The sequence below is a fragment of the Solanum pennellii genome, chromosome 7 (genome assembly GCF_001406875.1).
Source record: "Solanum pennellii chromosome 7, SPENNV200".
Taxonomy (NCBI): Eukaryota; Viridiplantae; Streptophyta; class Magnoliopsida; order Solanales; family Solanaceae; genus Solanum; species Solanum pennellii.
The window spans coordinates 65,885,001-65,901,571 of NC_028643.1; the positions used below are offsets into that span (position 1 = coordinate 65,885,001).

General features: G+C 34.9%; 2 pseudogenes; one reads left to right on the forward strand and one right to left on the reverse strand.

Annotated features, from left to right (window-relative positions):
* Window positions 1-273: 273 nt before the first annotated feature.
* LOC107026298 lies at window positions 274-2,650 on the forward strand (annotated as a pseudogene).
* A 1,909-nt stretch (window positions 2,651-4,559) lies between these two features.
* On the reverse strand, window positions 4,560-16,047 carry LOC107025174 (annotated as a pseudogene).
* Window positions 16,048-16,571: the final 524 nt, after the last annotated feature.

The following is a 16,571-nucleotide window of genomic DNA, read 5'->3' on the forward strand; positions in this document are numbered from 1 at the left end:
AAATATGAAATATATTTCTCAAATAATATGCCTAAACACATGGTGATATAAATTATATTTTTCTTAAAATATAAAATATATTTCTCAAATAATATGCCTAAACACATGATGATCTATGACCAAAGAATAATAAGAGTACAATAAATTTGTAATTAGAAAAAAGAACTCCTCCCATCGATCATCATTTACCGGTAACACTTTGAATTCGCTTCTTTTTCATGTCTACCAATATTTATCATTTATATTTTGCTCTGTTTTTCTTAATTTGGTTGAATTGAATCCTCAGATATGGAATCGAACGATGGAGAAATTGATCGGTTAGAGAGGGGTTTGTTGGTCGAACATGAAGAAGAACCAGTAATCTATACGGCATCGTTTGAGGAGAGAGAAGATAATTTCGTAAAGTATCAAACAGTTCGATGGGTATTGTATTCACTGTTGCTATTATTAGCTTGGGGAATAGGGCTAATCATGTTGATTTATTTGCCCATTCGGAGATACATTTTACGCAGGGACATCCGCTCCAGAAAACTTTATCTTACTCCCAACGCCATTGTTTACAAGGTAGAGTATTGCTTCTTTTCCCCCAAACTTTATTGATGTTTTGGAACTCTAAAATTAACTAATATTATTGGTAGTATAGGAAAAAGCAATAAAACTCGATTGATTTGATAAAATTATGTTGCAAAAATGTGACATTTGCTTGAATCGCTTATGAAGATATTTTGAACATGTTGTCAAGCCTTTTCTTAGAGTTTTATTTTATGCTCTAGGTAACAAGACCAGTTTCATTTCCATGTTTTGGGGATTTGAAGAAGGAGAAATATGTTTTATTGCCATCAGTTGCTGACATTGCAGTTGAACAAGGTAAACGTGATTATTTATAAACTTGTTTGGGACGATACAAGGGAATTTTAATCCTGCCAGTTCATATTTTATCTGGATGGAGTTTTTGACTCCACCTACAACGTGGTACCTAAAAGAACTGCAAAAAATAAAACCTTTACAACATTCTTTTAGTTGTGACATTTAATAATTTTTAGTATTAAATTTACAATCTTTCGCTTAAATCTCTTATGAGGGTGATAAGAAATTAAGGATCAGAAGTACAAGTATCTGACAAAATGGAATGCTTCTCTTTTCAAAAAAAAGGAGAAGAAAGAAGGGAAATCGAGTACAAACAAGAAGGGTAGGTCCAGATCCTCTTTTGGTTTAAGTTTCACAATAATCTTTTGACATGATTTGGTCAACCAACACTTCATCGGGTACATGGAAAACACCACTGCTCAAAGGCATTTCTTTTTAGATGACTTCTTGTAAATTACTATATTAAAAAATTTGCAAAGCCAGAGAACGGACACTTGCAAAAGGCTACTTCTATGATTCCTTTCAGTTGTTAGGCTTTGTACAATATAGACAATTGAGACTTCTGAACTGATGTAATTGTCAGGTTACCTACAGTCCTTGTGTGGGGTCTATTCGATAAGAATTGAAAATGTTGGTGTGAGAAGATCTCCGAGTGATGATCTCCAAATCCAAGGAATTGCGGATGCTCTTGATTTCAGGAAGGTATGTTTTACCTTAGTTATTAACTTATTGTTAAGATAATTTTTTCTCTAAGAGAGATACTAATAATTCCTCTTAAAGTAATCTTACTATTAATTTAAATATCATGCCATGAATCTAAGATATGTTGACTTGTGAATCTATGTACATTTTCTAGGCTGTTCTAACGCAACTATCAAATCTTAGAAGTAAAGCATTCTATAGACAAGCTTCAGCTGTTGATGACACTTTGAATTTGCAAATTGGTCATCCCTGTACTACTTCAGTATGTTGTCACTAGATCACGACTTTTGTATTCGTGATATTCCTTGTCTCTTTTATGCATTTTCAATAGCAAATATCATCATTATCAGCAAAGACTCCCTCCCTTAAGTTTCAGCTTCTATCTACTATTTTGTGATTGACAGATGTCCCCATCGAGACCCATCAGGCATGATTCATTATCTCATTCTGGAGATGCTGCAGTATTACAGAAGCTGGAAGAAGTTGGAAGTTCCGTTAAGGTAAAAATATATGGCTTTCCCTAAATCAACTTGAGTATATCTTCTGCTTTCTAGTAATATATGAGAATTTATTCAGAGGGTTCAAAATCTGATTGAAGAACACCACCTTCAAACATTAGAACCTGCGGCATAAGGTACACATACAGGAAGCATATACTTCAGCAGCCAACTGTGTTCATTACTTTCAATGATTATATTACTTTTCTTTTAGCTGCACAGGCGCACATTTGTTCATTTCAGATGCTTGGCAAAATGAGTTAGGATGTTTAACTGCAAAAGCTGCAATTTCAGTCGCTTCTCATTAAATGGAGTTTGCTTCCTCATTTCATATCATGTTTGGTTGTTAAACATGGCTTCTCTAGAACAAGAATGCCCTGTTAATAGTCTCTAGTCAACATAGGTAGTGCTCTTGCTCATTCCAAACTGTCTCATCCAGAGTTTTGATAGATCGTTGCCGTGTTTATTGTGGAAATATCTGCTGCAATAATTTTTATTTCTTTCATATTTTAATGCTCCTTCTGTTATCGCTGTAAAGTTGTTCGTTGAGGTAAACCTCTTTGGTTGAATTACTCTTTTGCTGATCTAGAGTTCTGCTTTTCCTAAGCGGCCCTTTTGCTTTGAGCTACACAAGATTTTTCTCTCTATCTCCTTCTTTCTTTCTTTCTTTCTTTCATCTTCTTCCCCAACAACTTAACTTATTGATGAAGAGCACCTGCCCTTGTGAAGAGCATTAGTAACAGACATTCTAATCAGTTGTCACATCGGGAATCTGTTTCAGAAATTCTTAAGGATTTTGATGTTGCATCTTGTTGGCTTTGGTGCTTATCCATATTCCGGCGTTACATCAACAGTTGTGAACTACTCAGTTAAAAACAACTCATAACAGTTGTGAAACTCTAGAATACATCCAATTGTTTGCGCATCAAGGTAATCCACTACTTTCAAGGCTTTAAACGATCATGTACCAACATGCTTGGTTGTCCAGCTACATCGAATTACAGGCACTGATTATGCTGGTTGTCTCCTTTCCTACTCTAGTCTTGACAAGATAATTGTATCACCAATACGCTTTACTTCTACAACTACTCTGTTCCTATCCTTATCTATCCTATAATACAATAATTTAGAATATGTGCTGCCAATATATTTATGTTTTTCTACTGTCCACCTATTTTTCTGTAGGCAGCAATGTTAGCTCTGCCCCTTCCCAAGCATTCATTAATTCTATTGAATTCCCTTTCAACGAGCTTATGTTCAAACTATCTATTCTGTCTGACTCTCTTGGACTAGGTTCTTTACCCTTATCCATCCGTTAAGATGCAAGAACATTTTCCTTTCTTGCACCGCACTAGGCGCCGACGTGGTAGAACTTAATTCTTTTCTCACAATTGTCCCTTGTCCATGTGATGAAATCTATTTCTCATTTTTGTCACACTGGGTTAATCTTGTGGTTGTTGTTAAGAAGAAAAAATTGAATTATGATTGCCTCTTCAACTTAGTAATGCCTGTACGGAAATACCAAAATGCCAAAGTCCCTCCGAGTCACTGCTGAAACTTCTCTTACTATCATTCTTTTGAGGTCAGCTCCAGAGCAAGATTGTTAATGTGAAATTCAACCACACTCTCACTGAGATCCATCAGCATAGAAGACAAAAGAGGGAGTCAGAGAGAAACCATTGTCAGGAATTGCTGAAGTTACTTCCTGATGAAAGGTAACAATAACAATAAATGTGGGATATAGTTCTGGAGCATTTTGCTTCTGCTAGAGGATGTCGAGTTTTGGTATCTCAATCATTTGAATAGAGACAGGTTGAACAGGAAATTGTTCCCTTCATACCCCCATACAAGAAATTACTTATTTGGAATGAGAGGATACTTGAAACAACGTTTGCTCATTACAGGTTCCTCTCAATCTATAGCTTCTACCGATCTATAGAGTTCCATATAGTTGGTGTTAGGATGAGTGCCTCAACGACATCTTTTGATGGCACAACTACTGTTTAGTGTCTTACCAAGTTAAGATTAGTTTGTCTGAAATTCTCCCAATCCATGTCTGCAGGGACTCGTTAATCAATTCTATCAGATACAACCAACAAGCTTCTTCAATTGTATATATATTGTATTTCCTTTGATTGAAAATCTATGTTTTTCTTAGATTGGTATATTTCATAGACATTTAAAAAGGCAGAGTTTTGTCACAAATGCTATTTATGTTAGCTCAAATTGACCCACGAGGAGGACTTGTATAGTTTATTTCACTGGCGTTTTTATACTCCTCTTTGGAAAATTCACAAATAATCACTTTTTTCAGCATAAGTAATTGAAAACATAGCCGTTAGACAATTTTTTTTAAAAGAAAGAAGATGAGATGGTGTTATTATTCAAATATTTAAATTTGTTTGTAAATATTTTATTTTGCTATAAAGGATTACTTGGTCCTTGTATGGGTGGTTTGGTTTTGTATATTTTTGCATTGAGTCAAAATAAATATTCAAATCGATTTGATAAATATAAACGTAGAAGAAGGTTGATATAAATATGGAAAATACTTGAATAAAAGAAAAATAATAATCTCTAAACAAGCTTGATGTAAATGGTGAAACTTAGACATTGATATAGTTTGTGTTTTAAGCCATTCATAACAATGGCGCATGGCTGCAACAACAATGTCTTTGCTTCGTCTGCAACGATCATCCCCGAGTTTCTTTCAAAAGCTTGGAGGATTCTTCCATTGCGATGCAAGTACTGAACTCAAGCAAGGAAGAAATGAAAGCCATTCAGTACAAGAGACAACAGGAAGTAAGCAAAACAATAAATAGTAGTAGAATAGTACTACAACCATATAATTCTACATCGAACTACACAAATCAACCTATACCAATACAAAATCGAAGAACACGAAACTACAAACATAGCACTCTGACTACTAGTAAGTAGTAAGGGAACCAAGACAATGCACTCCTACTAGCATGGACTACACTCCTGCTATATATAATTGTAGCATTTATGCGGATTAAGTAGAAAACAGATGAACACCTCATATGGTGAGAATTTCACTGCTTTGTCAAATTCAATGTTAGACAGGATTGATCCTTCTAAGCTAGTACTCCCTCATTCAAAATCTGCTAAAATAGGAACAAGGATATTTGCTCTCGATTTGTTGAATAAAAGTTTGGATTTCCTAGACATCACAATGTAAGACATATGTAAACATGGTATATAAGATTGAGGAGGAGAGAAATCAAGAAACTCAAGCAAGCAGTCATAACTAGTAACCATTTTGATGGTTTCTCTAGACAAATGTCATCATGTTGGATGTTCCTGTGGTCACATGTAAGCTATTATAATGAAAGAAGATTGCTAACCTTGATATCATGGACGAGTTGATGATTTGGATCTATGGGATAATTACAATAGCTACCATGCTGAAACCAATTTTTCCACCAACATGGGACGGATATGCTGGTGGCATCAGGAATGTTAGCCCAAACATGTTTCCTAACACTTCCATTGCTTCTCTTAATGTCTCTTGATCAGATACAACTTGATGCCCCTATAGTTGTCAAGATTCTAAATGTCACCCTGGTTCTTGCACAACAAAATCATTGTACCCCATCTTCATACTTTGGGCATCCTTGCCGTCTTGAAAACAACATAAAACAACTTAGACAGTTACACCATCCTGCCCTGCTTGTGCTCTTCTAAAACTCCATTGGGATCTCGTCTAACCTAATCGTTCTAACCATATGCAGAACCTCCTCAACATTTATACGCCAACAATTCTGACAATTTTAATGCTTCTCTGAGTGTTCCAAATCCCCAACACAATTCATATGTCCCCTATTTGTTCAAGAGTTTAGAGAAGTATGAATACAATAACAATGAAAAACACTCGACAGACTTATAAGTAATAAAGAACATATATGCAAAATGAAACTAGGATACACATCATTCTAACAAATACAAACACCATGAAAAATTTAATAAACTTGCCATAGACTATAGGTTTCTTGAAGATTACAAACATCCGAATAAATATTTTATGAAGAGAATATATTTTAAGACATAAATGAGGGTAAATAAGTCAAAAAAAAGAACCCTTCTTAATTAATGTTTTCTAAAGGGGTATGTAAAAGAGAAACACCACAGATAATTTGAGACAGAAGAAGTATGGAAAGTATTATACAAATTACCCCTTAATAGGAAACAAGATTTGACATCTTTGTAAGAAATATCTATTTGTAAGAAAAAATAAATCTTGCTCAACCCTAAAAACTAGCTATATAATGAGGTAAGGATTGTGTAAGACCCTATAAAAACCAATTTCATATCCACACTTAGCAATGTGCAAGTTTATTAAGACTTAAAGAATGATTTATTTTTTTTAGTTGCAATTTGTGGTAAATGTTCTATTTTCCTAGTTATAAGGGTATTGAATGTTTTCAATTTTCAAGTAATGCTCTTCTTTAACCTCTAACAATTTAGAAGAAATAGAGATTATCAACAGAAACACTTTTCCCTGTCCGCCTTAGTTTCTCAGCATGCACTTCATGTTTCATCGACACAAAAATTGTCATTTCTTTACTAATTTTTTTCCATTAATGAACAGGCAGTAACAAAACGTCTGATTTAGTAATCTAGCTAGGCTTTGAAAAAATGCAGTTAGCGATCTTCCTGCCTCTACCTCCTTTATTCCCAAATCTTCATTCTATGACATGATCTTTCCAAACGCACAAAAAGATATGAATGCTCAGTGAAATGATAGAATAAAGATGAGTTTGATAGTTTGGGAAGCATTGTATGCATCAAAGACACAATGTTTCAGAGTCGTACAGATGATGCACGAGGAGAGACAATGAGTTTAAGGTGGTTGGATTGGAGGGAGAGTAAGAAGTTGAACGAAACGTATTATAAAAAACTCTCCAAATTGTGCTTGCAAGAAATGGAGGAGGAAAAAATTGGAAAAACTTAAAGACCTTGAAGAATGTCCATTCCGATTATTATAAGAATGGATATGGAGATTGCTGGCTTATTAAACAGAATGGAAACAGCTAAACAACTACTAGTATAGCCTAGTCTCTTCTTTGCCAATTTCTCCAGTAATTGTGACAATTACTTAGTTTCCTTGTTGAAAATTTTTAATAGTAAATAGTTAGTGAACTATTTTAAGTCTTCGGAATACTTCAAGTTACAATATTTGGTTCATTCATTTTTTTTCAATATATAATTTAGCATTATTCAATGCAGTGTTTGGTTTTAGTTTTCTTTCCACATTATTAATATTTGTGTAAGAAATGTTAGAATCTATATAATATTTTATGCAGGATACTATATGAAATAGGAATGAGAGGATTAGTAATAACTTGTGTTGTACGAATCCCCACATAATAACTTGCTTCTAAACCAAGTGATCCTTCAAATTGTTGACTAATTTTGTTTTCTTCAAAAGCCTATGTAATTGTCACAATAACTGGAGAACTGGCAAGGAAGAGATAATGCTATACCAGTAGTTGTTTGGCGTCTTCCATTTTGTTTAAAAAGCCTGCAACATCTGTATCCAATCTCATCTTCATCTCAATAATCGGAATGAGCATTCTCCAAGGTCTTAATATCTCCCATTTTTTTCCTCCTCCTTTCCTCTATTTCCTGCAAGCACAATTTGGAGAGTTTTTCATAATATGCTTCATTTAATTTCTTACTCTCCAAACTCAGTCAACCGCCTTAAACTCACTGCCTCTCCCTCGTGCATGACTGAAATATTTGTGCCTCTTATTCTTTGATACCTACGACGCTTCTCAAGCCATTGACCTCATCTTTCTTATCATTTCACTGACCGTTCATCTTCAGTTGTTTTGATAGCTGTGAAAGAAGAGATAACATTGATCATCTGGTGAAGGATCAACCTGCCTCGTATATTTTTGTCTACTTGAAGAGGTCATGGTCATAGAATGTGGATTTGAAAATAAGGGAGGTTGATGCAACAATAAACACTACCTAGATTACTTAAATCTGACAATTTGTCACTACCTGTTAATTAAAGTAAATATAAATTAGTAAAGAAATAACATGTTTTGTGTCGATAAAACATGAAGTGGGCGTTCAGGAACTAAGGTGGACTGGGAAAAGTGATTCCACTGATATTTTCTAATTCTTCTTAATTCATAGAGGTTAAAGAAGAGCAATATACTTGAAAAATGAATAAAATCAATACGCTTACAAGTAGGAAAATAGAACATTAATCACAAATTGCAACTAGGAAATAAATCATTTTTTAAGTACAATGTCGTGAACAATAATTTAATTCATGCCCATTGCTAAGTGTCTCACACCGGTTGTGGAATTGGTTTCCTTATAGGGTCTTGCACAATCCTCAAGTCATCAACTAGCTGAGTTTTGCCCAAAGAAAAAAATGTCAAATCTTGTTTCCTATCAAAGGGTAATTTGTGTAATACTTCCTCTGTCTCAAATTATCCTAGTTGCATTTTGCATCTATGTTCTATTTTCCTACTTATAAGCATGTTGATTGTTTTTCATTCTCATTGTAGTCATATTTCTATAAACTCTTGAATGGACGGGAGGAGATATGCATTGTGCTGGGGATTTGGAGCACACAGAGAAGCGCTACAATTGTCAGTATTGTAGGCGTATAAATGTTGAGGAGGTTCAGGGTTCTATTCGTCGGATGCATATGGTTAGAACGGCCTGGTCAGACGAGGTCCCAGAGGAGTTTTAGAAGAGCACAGGCAGGGCAGGTATGTTGTAGCTTGTTAAATGTTGTTTTCAAGACGGCGAGGATGCCCAGAGTATGAAGATGGAGTGCCATGATTTTGTTGTACAAGAACAAGGCTGACATTTAGAATTTAACAACTATAGGGGTATCAAGTTGCTAACCACACTATGAAGGAGCGGGAGAGGTTGGTGGAGATGAGGGTGAGGAGGGGTGTGGTTATTTCTGAGAACCAGTTTGGATTCATGCCGGGGGGCGCTACTACAGAAATCATTTATCTTATACGGAGGGAGGAAGAAGGACTTACATATGGTTAGAAGCTAGCTCAAGATATATTCTTTTGGAAATTGGTTTTGTGCTTCAAGGAGATATCAATAACTGAGATAATCTGCCAGGAAAGAGCTTATAGTGACATTACACAGTTATACTTACATTAATTAGAAAATTCACATTCCTGAGATGTTTATGGAAGTAATGACCTTGTATAGGTAAATAAAAAAAGTTTATCTGTAAGATTAGAGTCACGCACCTCATTTTTTTTTCTTATTAAGAGAGTTGGTGAGGCTTCTGTTCTTGATATCCTGGAGTTCATATAAATATTCCAGTAACGAACCTCAGAGGTACTTGGTGAGTTTAAAAATGTTGTCAGTCCTTCTGATGCACTATGTTATTCCTGAGTACCACTTCGCAATGCATCATCTAGTCATTATTTTGTGCAGTCTTTTGATGTTGATCTGTTTTCATGTCATCAGCACATGAAATATGCTTAACTGGACTCTGACATGCTGGTGGTAAACATGACAAATGGTGGGTCGAAATGTGTGGAAGCTATCTGATCAAGAGAAACATTAAGAGAAGCGATGGAACTGTTAAGAACAATGACATTCTCGATGCCACGTACATATTAGTCCCACATTGGTAGAATAATCGGTTACAGCATAGTAGCTATACCGTACTTATCTCATATATGCAAATCATCAACTCGTCCATGATATTAAGGTTAACATTCTTCTTCTTTTCTCATTTGACAATAGTAATTTTACATTGTCCAATCTAAACAAATTTACATAATTTTTGAATTATTCACATGAGACTATATTGACAATCTTGATGAAATTGTACTATTGTTTTATTTGCGAGTCCTTTATGTCAAGACTACATGTAACAGGATCACCATTGTTCAGAGACTACTTCTAGTATATGTGAGACTAGAAAATACCAATGAATCGATAAAAATGAGACTTCTCATTAAGCTGTAGCACATTTTAATGTGCCGATATATGCGATTTATTTAAAACCCTGAGATAATTTAAGTTCTCTGGACTTCAACGCACTAAACATATTACTGATTTCTAAGAGTATTTTTAATGAGATTTTGAAGAAAAATAGAGAAAAAATATGAACAAAAAATAGATACTCAAATCAAAAATCTCTAGAGACAATAATCACAATCAGATTATATTTACAAAATACTTTGAAATTATCCTCAGACATAACAAACCATCTTTGTCATTTTGCTAATGTCTACCTGTAAAGACAGATAGGATTTTGATTTTTATGCTTTAGTATAAAAAAGGTGTGAAAATATTTTTACTCAGAGAGAAAATTCAGAGGACAAATTTCTAAAGTTCTTCCTTCCAATCTGTAAGTTTTTTAATCTCTCTGCAAATTTTATTCTTCTAGATATAATGGTTAGTGGTCAATCAGATGATTCGAGGGGAAGAGCCTCAGGATATTTGAAACGTTATGGAGGAAATGCACATAATCTTACTAGGCAAGAGAATTGTGAAAAGAAACTATTCGATCAGTCCATAGCAGGTTTAGGCCAATTGGTGAAGGTGGTGTTGCATTGTCGAACCATGTTGGTGTAACTTTTATTCTTGACAATCGAGTGGTCAATAAGGAAACATGTAGTGATTGTATTCATAGGACTACAAGCTTGGATAACAATACATTTTTACTACCGAAATGCCTGCGAGACCTAGAACTGTTGATGGTCAGTCAAGTGATACGAGGAAAAGAAGCTCGGCATACTTGAACATTTGGAGAAAAGGGATGAAGGAAGAGCATATGAGCTTTCTAGGCAACAAAAAATACTTAGAAGAATAGTGTCAGAGCCTATTCCTATTTCCTGTTGTGGCTCAGATTGTGCAACAACTTGGTGATGAAACAGTTGAATCAACAAAAGAATACTAGAGGAACCTAATTACAATGCCGAAAAGGAAATATGAGTTTTTAGTCTTCAGAATAGACTTGATGAGAGATCTGGTATTACCAATCAGACTCTCTTGAACTGCCATAAGATCCAACTAGAATTTTTGGTTGCAATAAGAACAGGTCTTGGAAAAGCTTCTTATCTGAAAACACCCGACATTTAACATCAGAATTGGTTGAAGTTTTCTTCCTTGAAATGTGTCTTAACATAAATTGCAGGAGGCTTTTTCCAGTTGAGGATTGTTTCTGCAAGATTTGTTCAACGAAGAAGGAATTCTGCAGCGAATGCATGTGTCTTGTGTGTCTGAACTTCGATTGTACTTGCAGTTGGGTAGGCTGTGATGCATGCTTGCATTGGTGTCATGTTGTTTTTTTTTGTGGTATTCGTTGAAATTTGATAAAGCCAGGTCCAACTCTCGAAAGCCCTTCTAGGACAACCGAGATGCAATTTTACTGTCTGGATTTGTCATGCCTCCGAAATGTTTGACTTCGCTAAGGACATGTTCATGTCTTGTGCGAAGGAATGGGGTGAGGAAACCCTGATGAAAGAGCTTGATTATGCAAGACATCAACCATTAAGATCTTCACTCCCTTGGAAGATCTTTCGAACATAATCAAGCTCTTTCATCAGGGTTTCCTCACCCCATTCCTTCTCCCAAGACATGACCACGTCCTTAAAGAAGCCAAACATTTTCGAGGCATGACTACATCCTAGACAGTAAAACTGCATCTCAATTGTCCCGGAAGGGCCTTTGAGACTTGGACCTGGCTTTATAAGATTTTGATGAATACCACAAAAAGCATGACACCAATGCAAGCATGCATCACTGCCTACCCAACTGCAAGTATTATTGGCACAGTCAAAGTTCAGACACACAAGACACATGCATTCTCTACACAATCCCTTCTTCATCGAACAAATCTTGCAGACGCAATCCTCAACAGGAAAAAGCATCCTGCAATATATGTTTTGACACCTTTCAAGAAATAAAACTTCAACCAATTCCGATGTTAAAAGGCGGGTATTTTCCTATAAGAAGCTTCCAAGACCTGTTCTTATTGCAACCAAACATTCTAATTGGATCTTACTGGCAGTTCAAATGAGTCTGCTTGGTAAGATGCGATCTCTCATCTAGTCTGTTCTAAAGGCTAAAAAACTCGTATTTCCTTTCTGGCATTGTAATTAGGTTCCTCAAGTATTCTTTTGTTGATTCAATTGTTTCATCATCAAGCTGTTTCTCAATCTGAGCCAACATAGGAATAGGATCGGAGACTATCCTTTTAAGTATTTTCTGTTGCCTAGAAAGCTTATATGCTCTTCCTCCAACCCTTTTCTCCAAAAGTTTCAAATATCCCAAGCCTCTTTGCCTCGAATCACTCGACTGACCATCAACAATTCTAGGTCTCACAGGCAGTCGGATAGGGAAAAATGAATTGTTATCCGAGCTTGTAGTCCTATGAATACGATAAGTAAATGTTTCCTTATTGACTACTCAACTGTCAAGATTAAAATTTCCACCAACATGGTTCAAAAATGCAACACCGCCGTCACCAATAGGCCTAAACCTGCTAGAACTGATCAAATAGTTCCTTTTCTGCAATTCTCTTGCCTAGTAAGCTTATGTGCATTTCCTACCTCCCTATTCTCCAAACACTTCAAATATCCCGAGCCTCTTCCCCTCAAATCACCAGACTGACCACAAACCAATATATCTAGAAGAATAAAGTTTACAGAGAGATTAAAAAACTTACAAAATGGAAAAGGAAGAACTTCAGAAATTTGTGATCCTCTGAATTTTCTCTCTCTCTCTCTGAGCAAAGCATAAAATAAAAATTCTATCTCTCTCATATAGGTGATCAGCTCCTTTACTAGACAAGTATGTATGAATTCTCACCACTCTCTTTATTAGATTATCAAGTCAATATATTTTACCATTAACAGAATAAGTGATATGTACATGTTCAAATCACACACTAGCTTGACTGAAGTTCAAAGAATAAGTACAAGAGAATATTTATTAGGTACTTCAGGAAACCATAGAGGGTATAAGTAAATCATAACGTAATCAAGTTCCGAGCTCGGACAAACAAAACATGCATTTTTCTACAAACAAGTACCAACATAGGTGGTCATTATTAAATTCACAAAAAAAACTATGGTTTGTTTTAGACCACAAATTTTAAAACTATTTCTTTCTTTCTTATACTCCATCCGAGTCAAGATCAAAGCTAGATCGGGAAGTACGGCTTGAAAAAACCCAATATCTTCCATCTGAACCCTACATATTTTCTGAGAAATTCCCTAAATATGTATGTACAATAAACTCTAGAATTCATAAACCTCAAATTTTGGATCTGCCTCTTTAGCCAAAGGTGATCCGTGGCTGAACATCAGGACTCCATCTGTGCCAAAGGCTATCCATAAAATATGGTTTTCCAAAGTCAAAAGTGAACAGTCAACGCAAATTTCATAAGAATAAGCCACTTAGCTAAAATCAAACTAGTCAACTATTTGAAGGATCACTTGGCATATAAGCAAGTTATGAAGCGATTAGCTATGCAAAGATTATTAATGGAGGGAATAGTAATGCTTGGTTTACTCAATACATTACTAAACCTACATTCTTATTTCATACTCTATCCAGCATAAAATACTATATATATTCCAGCATACCTTATTTAGGTATAGTCATGCGGAAAAAAAACTAGAGCTAAACGATGCATCAATAAATGAACTTGAAGGTATTCCAAAGACCTATTACCATTTAAATCAATGAAATTTAGTTTTTAAAAAAAAACTTGCAATAAAAGTAAGTAGTTGTCACAGTTACTTGAGAAATAGTCAAAGAAGAGATTAGGTTATACCAGTAGTTGTCTGGCTGCTTCCTTTCTACTAAACAAGCCTGAAATCCATATGCAATTGCATTTTCATTCGCTGTAATCGCAATATAAATTCCCCAACCTCTTGAGCTCTTCCAACTCTTTTTCTCAGTTTCCAGTAAGCACAATTTGGAGGGTCATTCAGAATACTCTTCCTCAATGTCTCTCTCTTCGGCCTAGCCAGACGCTTCAAACTCCCTACCTCTCCTAGTGCATCATTTGCAAGACTCTGAATTGTTCGTGTCTCTGCTTCTTTGATCACAATGCTATGCAATACATCTATATCATCTTTCTTTGATGGTTTCACAGACCATTCATCTTCAATTTTGGTAAGAAAGAAGCGTTAACACCATTTGGAAAATGATAAGCAGGCCTTGTATCATTTCGTCCACTTGAAGAGCTCACATCATAGAAGGAAAAGGAAAACTAACAGGAGGAAAGGTCGACAAGCCATTGCTGCCTGTTAATTACAGAAAATCAAAAATAGTAAGATAATTGATATGCTTGTGTCAACGAAACAAGAAGTGAAAGCTGTAAGAAATGCAATTCTTGAGAACGAAAAACATTCAACAAGCTTATAAGTAGGAAAATAGACATAGATGAACAGTGCAACCATGATATAAATCATTCTAACAAGTAAAATCACCACAAACAATTTGATAAACTTGGTCATAGACTATAGGTTTCTTGAAGACTACCAACACCAATAAATATTTAATGAAGAGAAATTATATCATAAGACATAAATGAGCGTAAAATAGTCAAAAACACTTCTTAATTAGTGTTTCCTTAAGAGGCGTGTAAAAGAGAAACACGATAGATAATTTGAGATAGAGTTATGTACGCCAAGAAAGATTCAAATTATATCGTTACTCCTAAATTATAAAATCTGTTTATCTGTACCCTCAGTAATAATTTGAAGCATTCTCCCATGAAGAAATTATATTTAACAACCTATACTCCTACACTAATTCTTCCATGGTGGAAAATGGTTAGTGGGTGGGGTGTATTTGATACAAATGATATTGATGGGGTTTCTAACAAGTTGAAATGTAAACAAATGATATATATAAGACAATCACAAACATAAAGGGTATTTTTTAAAAAAAATTCTTATAAATGTGTTTTTATTAAGTACTTGAAATAAGCTTTTTGCCTCCAGATCAATTCACTACTTCTCACTTGCTTAATGCATACTTATTACATCCCGGCTTGAATATGGATAGCGATACCTTCACTAGGACACGGGAAATAAGGAATATTGTTGTTTACTTTCTCCATCCACATAAGTTCTATCGCAGTGTATAAAGTTAGATTCAGAATTCAAAGTTAATGAGTGAAAGCTTCATTGAAAGATCTATATAAGCAATACATGTAACTGCTCTATCATTTCAATAATCGCTATTACCATGATGACCTTTTTATGTTTGCTAGTGGTTATTGTTCTTTTTGACCATCTTAGTCCCTAGGGCGCGAACATCGACAGGTTTTAGGTGGCTCCATGGTATGCCCTAATAGGGATCACCACCTCCATCATGGCAATAGTAGCTGCAGAGACAGGTTTGAAACAAAAATTCAAAGCTATCCATGGCATTCTTAATAGGACAACACAGAATTTCATAATAATAAGCCACAAAATAGTCAACTATTTAAAGGATTACTTGGTTTAGAAGCAAGTTATGCAGGGATTGATAACGCACGGGTTAGTCATGAAGGGTTCTTACTAATCCTCGCATTCTTATTCCATACACTATCCCGCGTAACACAATGTATACCTTATATAGGTATTAGTCATGCGGAAAAAGAAAATGAAAACCAACATTGTATTGAATAATGTTAACTTTTATATGGAAAAAATAAATCAAACCAAACCTTGAATTGAATAATACTAAGTTTTATATGGAAAAAGATAAATCAAATCAAAACATTATAACTCGAAGGTATTCCAAAGACTTAAATCGTTCACCAACCATTTACTATATAAAAAGCTGCAACAGAGAAAACAAAGTAACAGTCATAAGTACTTGAGAAATAAGAAACTGAGAGATTAAGTTATACCCATTGCTTTTTGGAATGAACATTCTCCAACATCTTAAGCTCTTCCAATTTATTCCCTCTGTTTCTTGCAAGCACAGCTTGGAGAGTTTTCATTAACATTTTGTCCTTCTTTCATCCATAGAAAATTGACCTCATCTTTCTTCGATCGTTTAACTAATCATTCATCCTCAATAGTTTTGCTAGCAGCGAAAAAAGCTTTAACATCAATTGGACAAGGATCAACAAAGCCTCATATCTTTTCATCCTCTTATGTCATGAGGATTTGAGAATAAGAGTTGAAAATTACTCGACCGCTAATTTTTCTTAATTCATAGAGGTTAAAGAAGAGAAATACTTTGAAACATCACACAAGGTTCATTTCTTGTTTTCTTGAAAACCTCATTTTCAACCTCTCATTTAAACAAATATTCACTTTCTCAACAAATCCTTTAGCCTAGGTTTTGCCCAATTTTCTTACCATATTTGATTTTTAAAGCCCATTTGAATTGACTTAAAAATAATATTTTTGGTTTGATTTAATTTAAGTCATTTTAAACTTATTTTAAGGGCCCGTTTTGACTATAGATTTTTCAAATAATATCTGAGAAAGAATTTGGTAAATAGTGTTTGTTCATACAATTTGT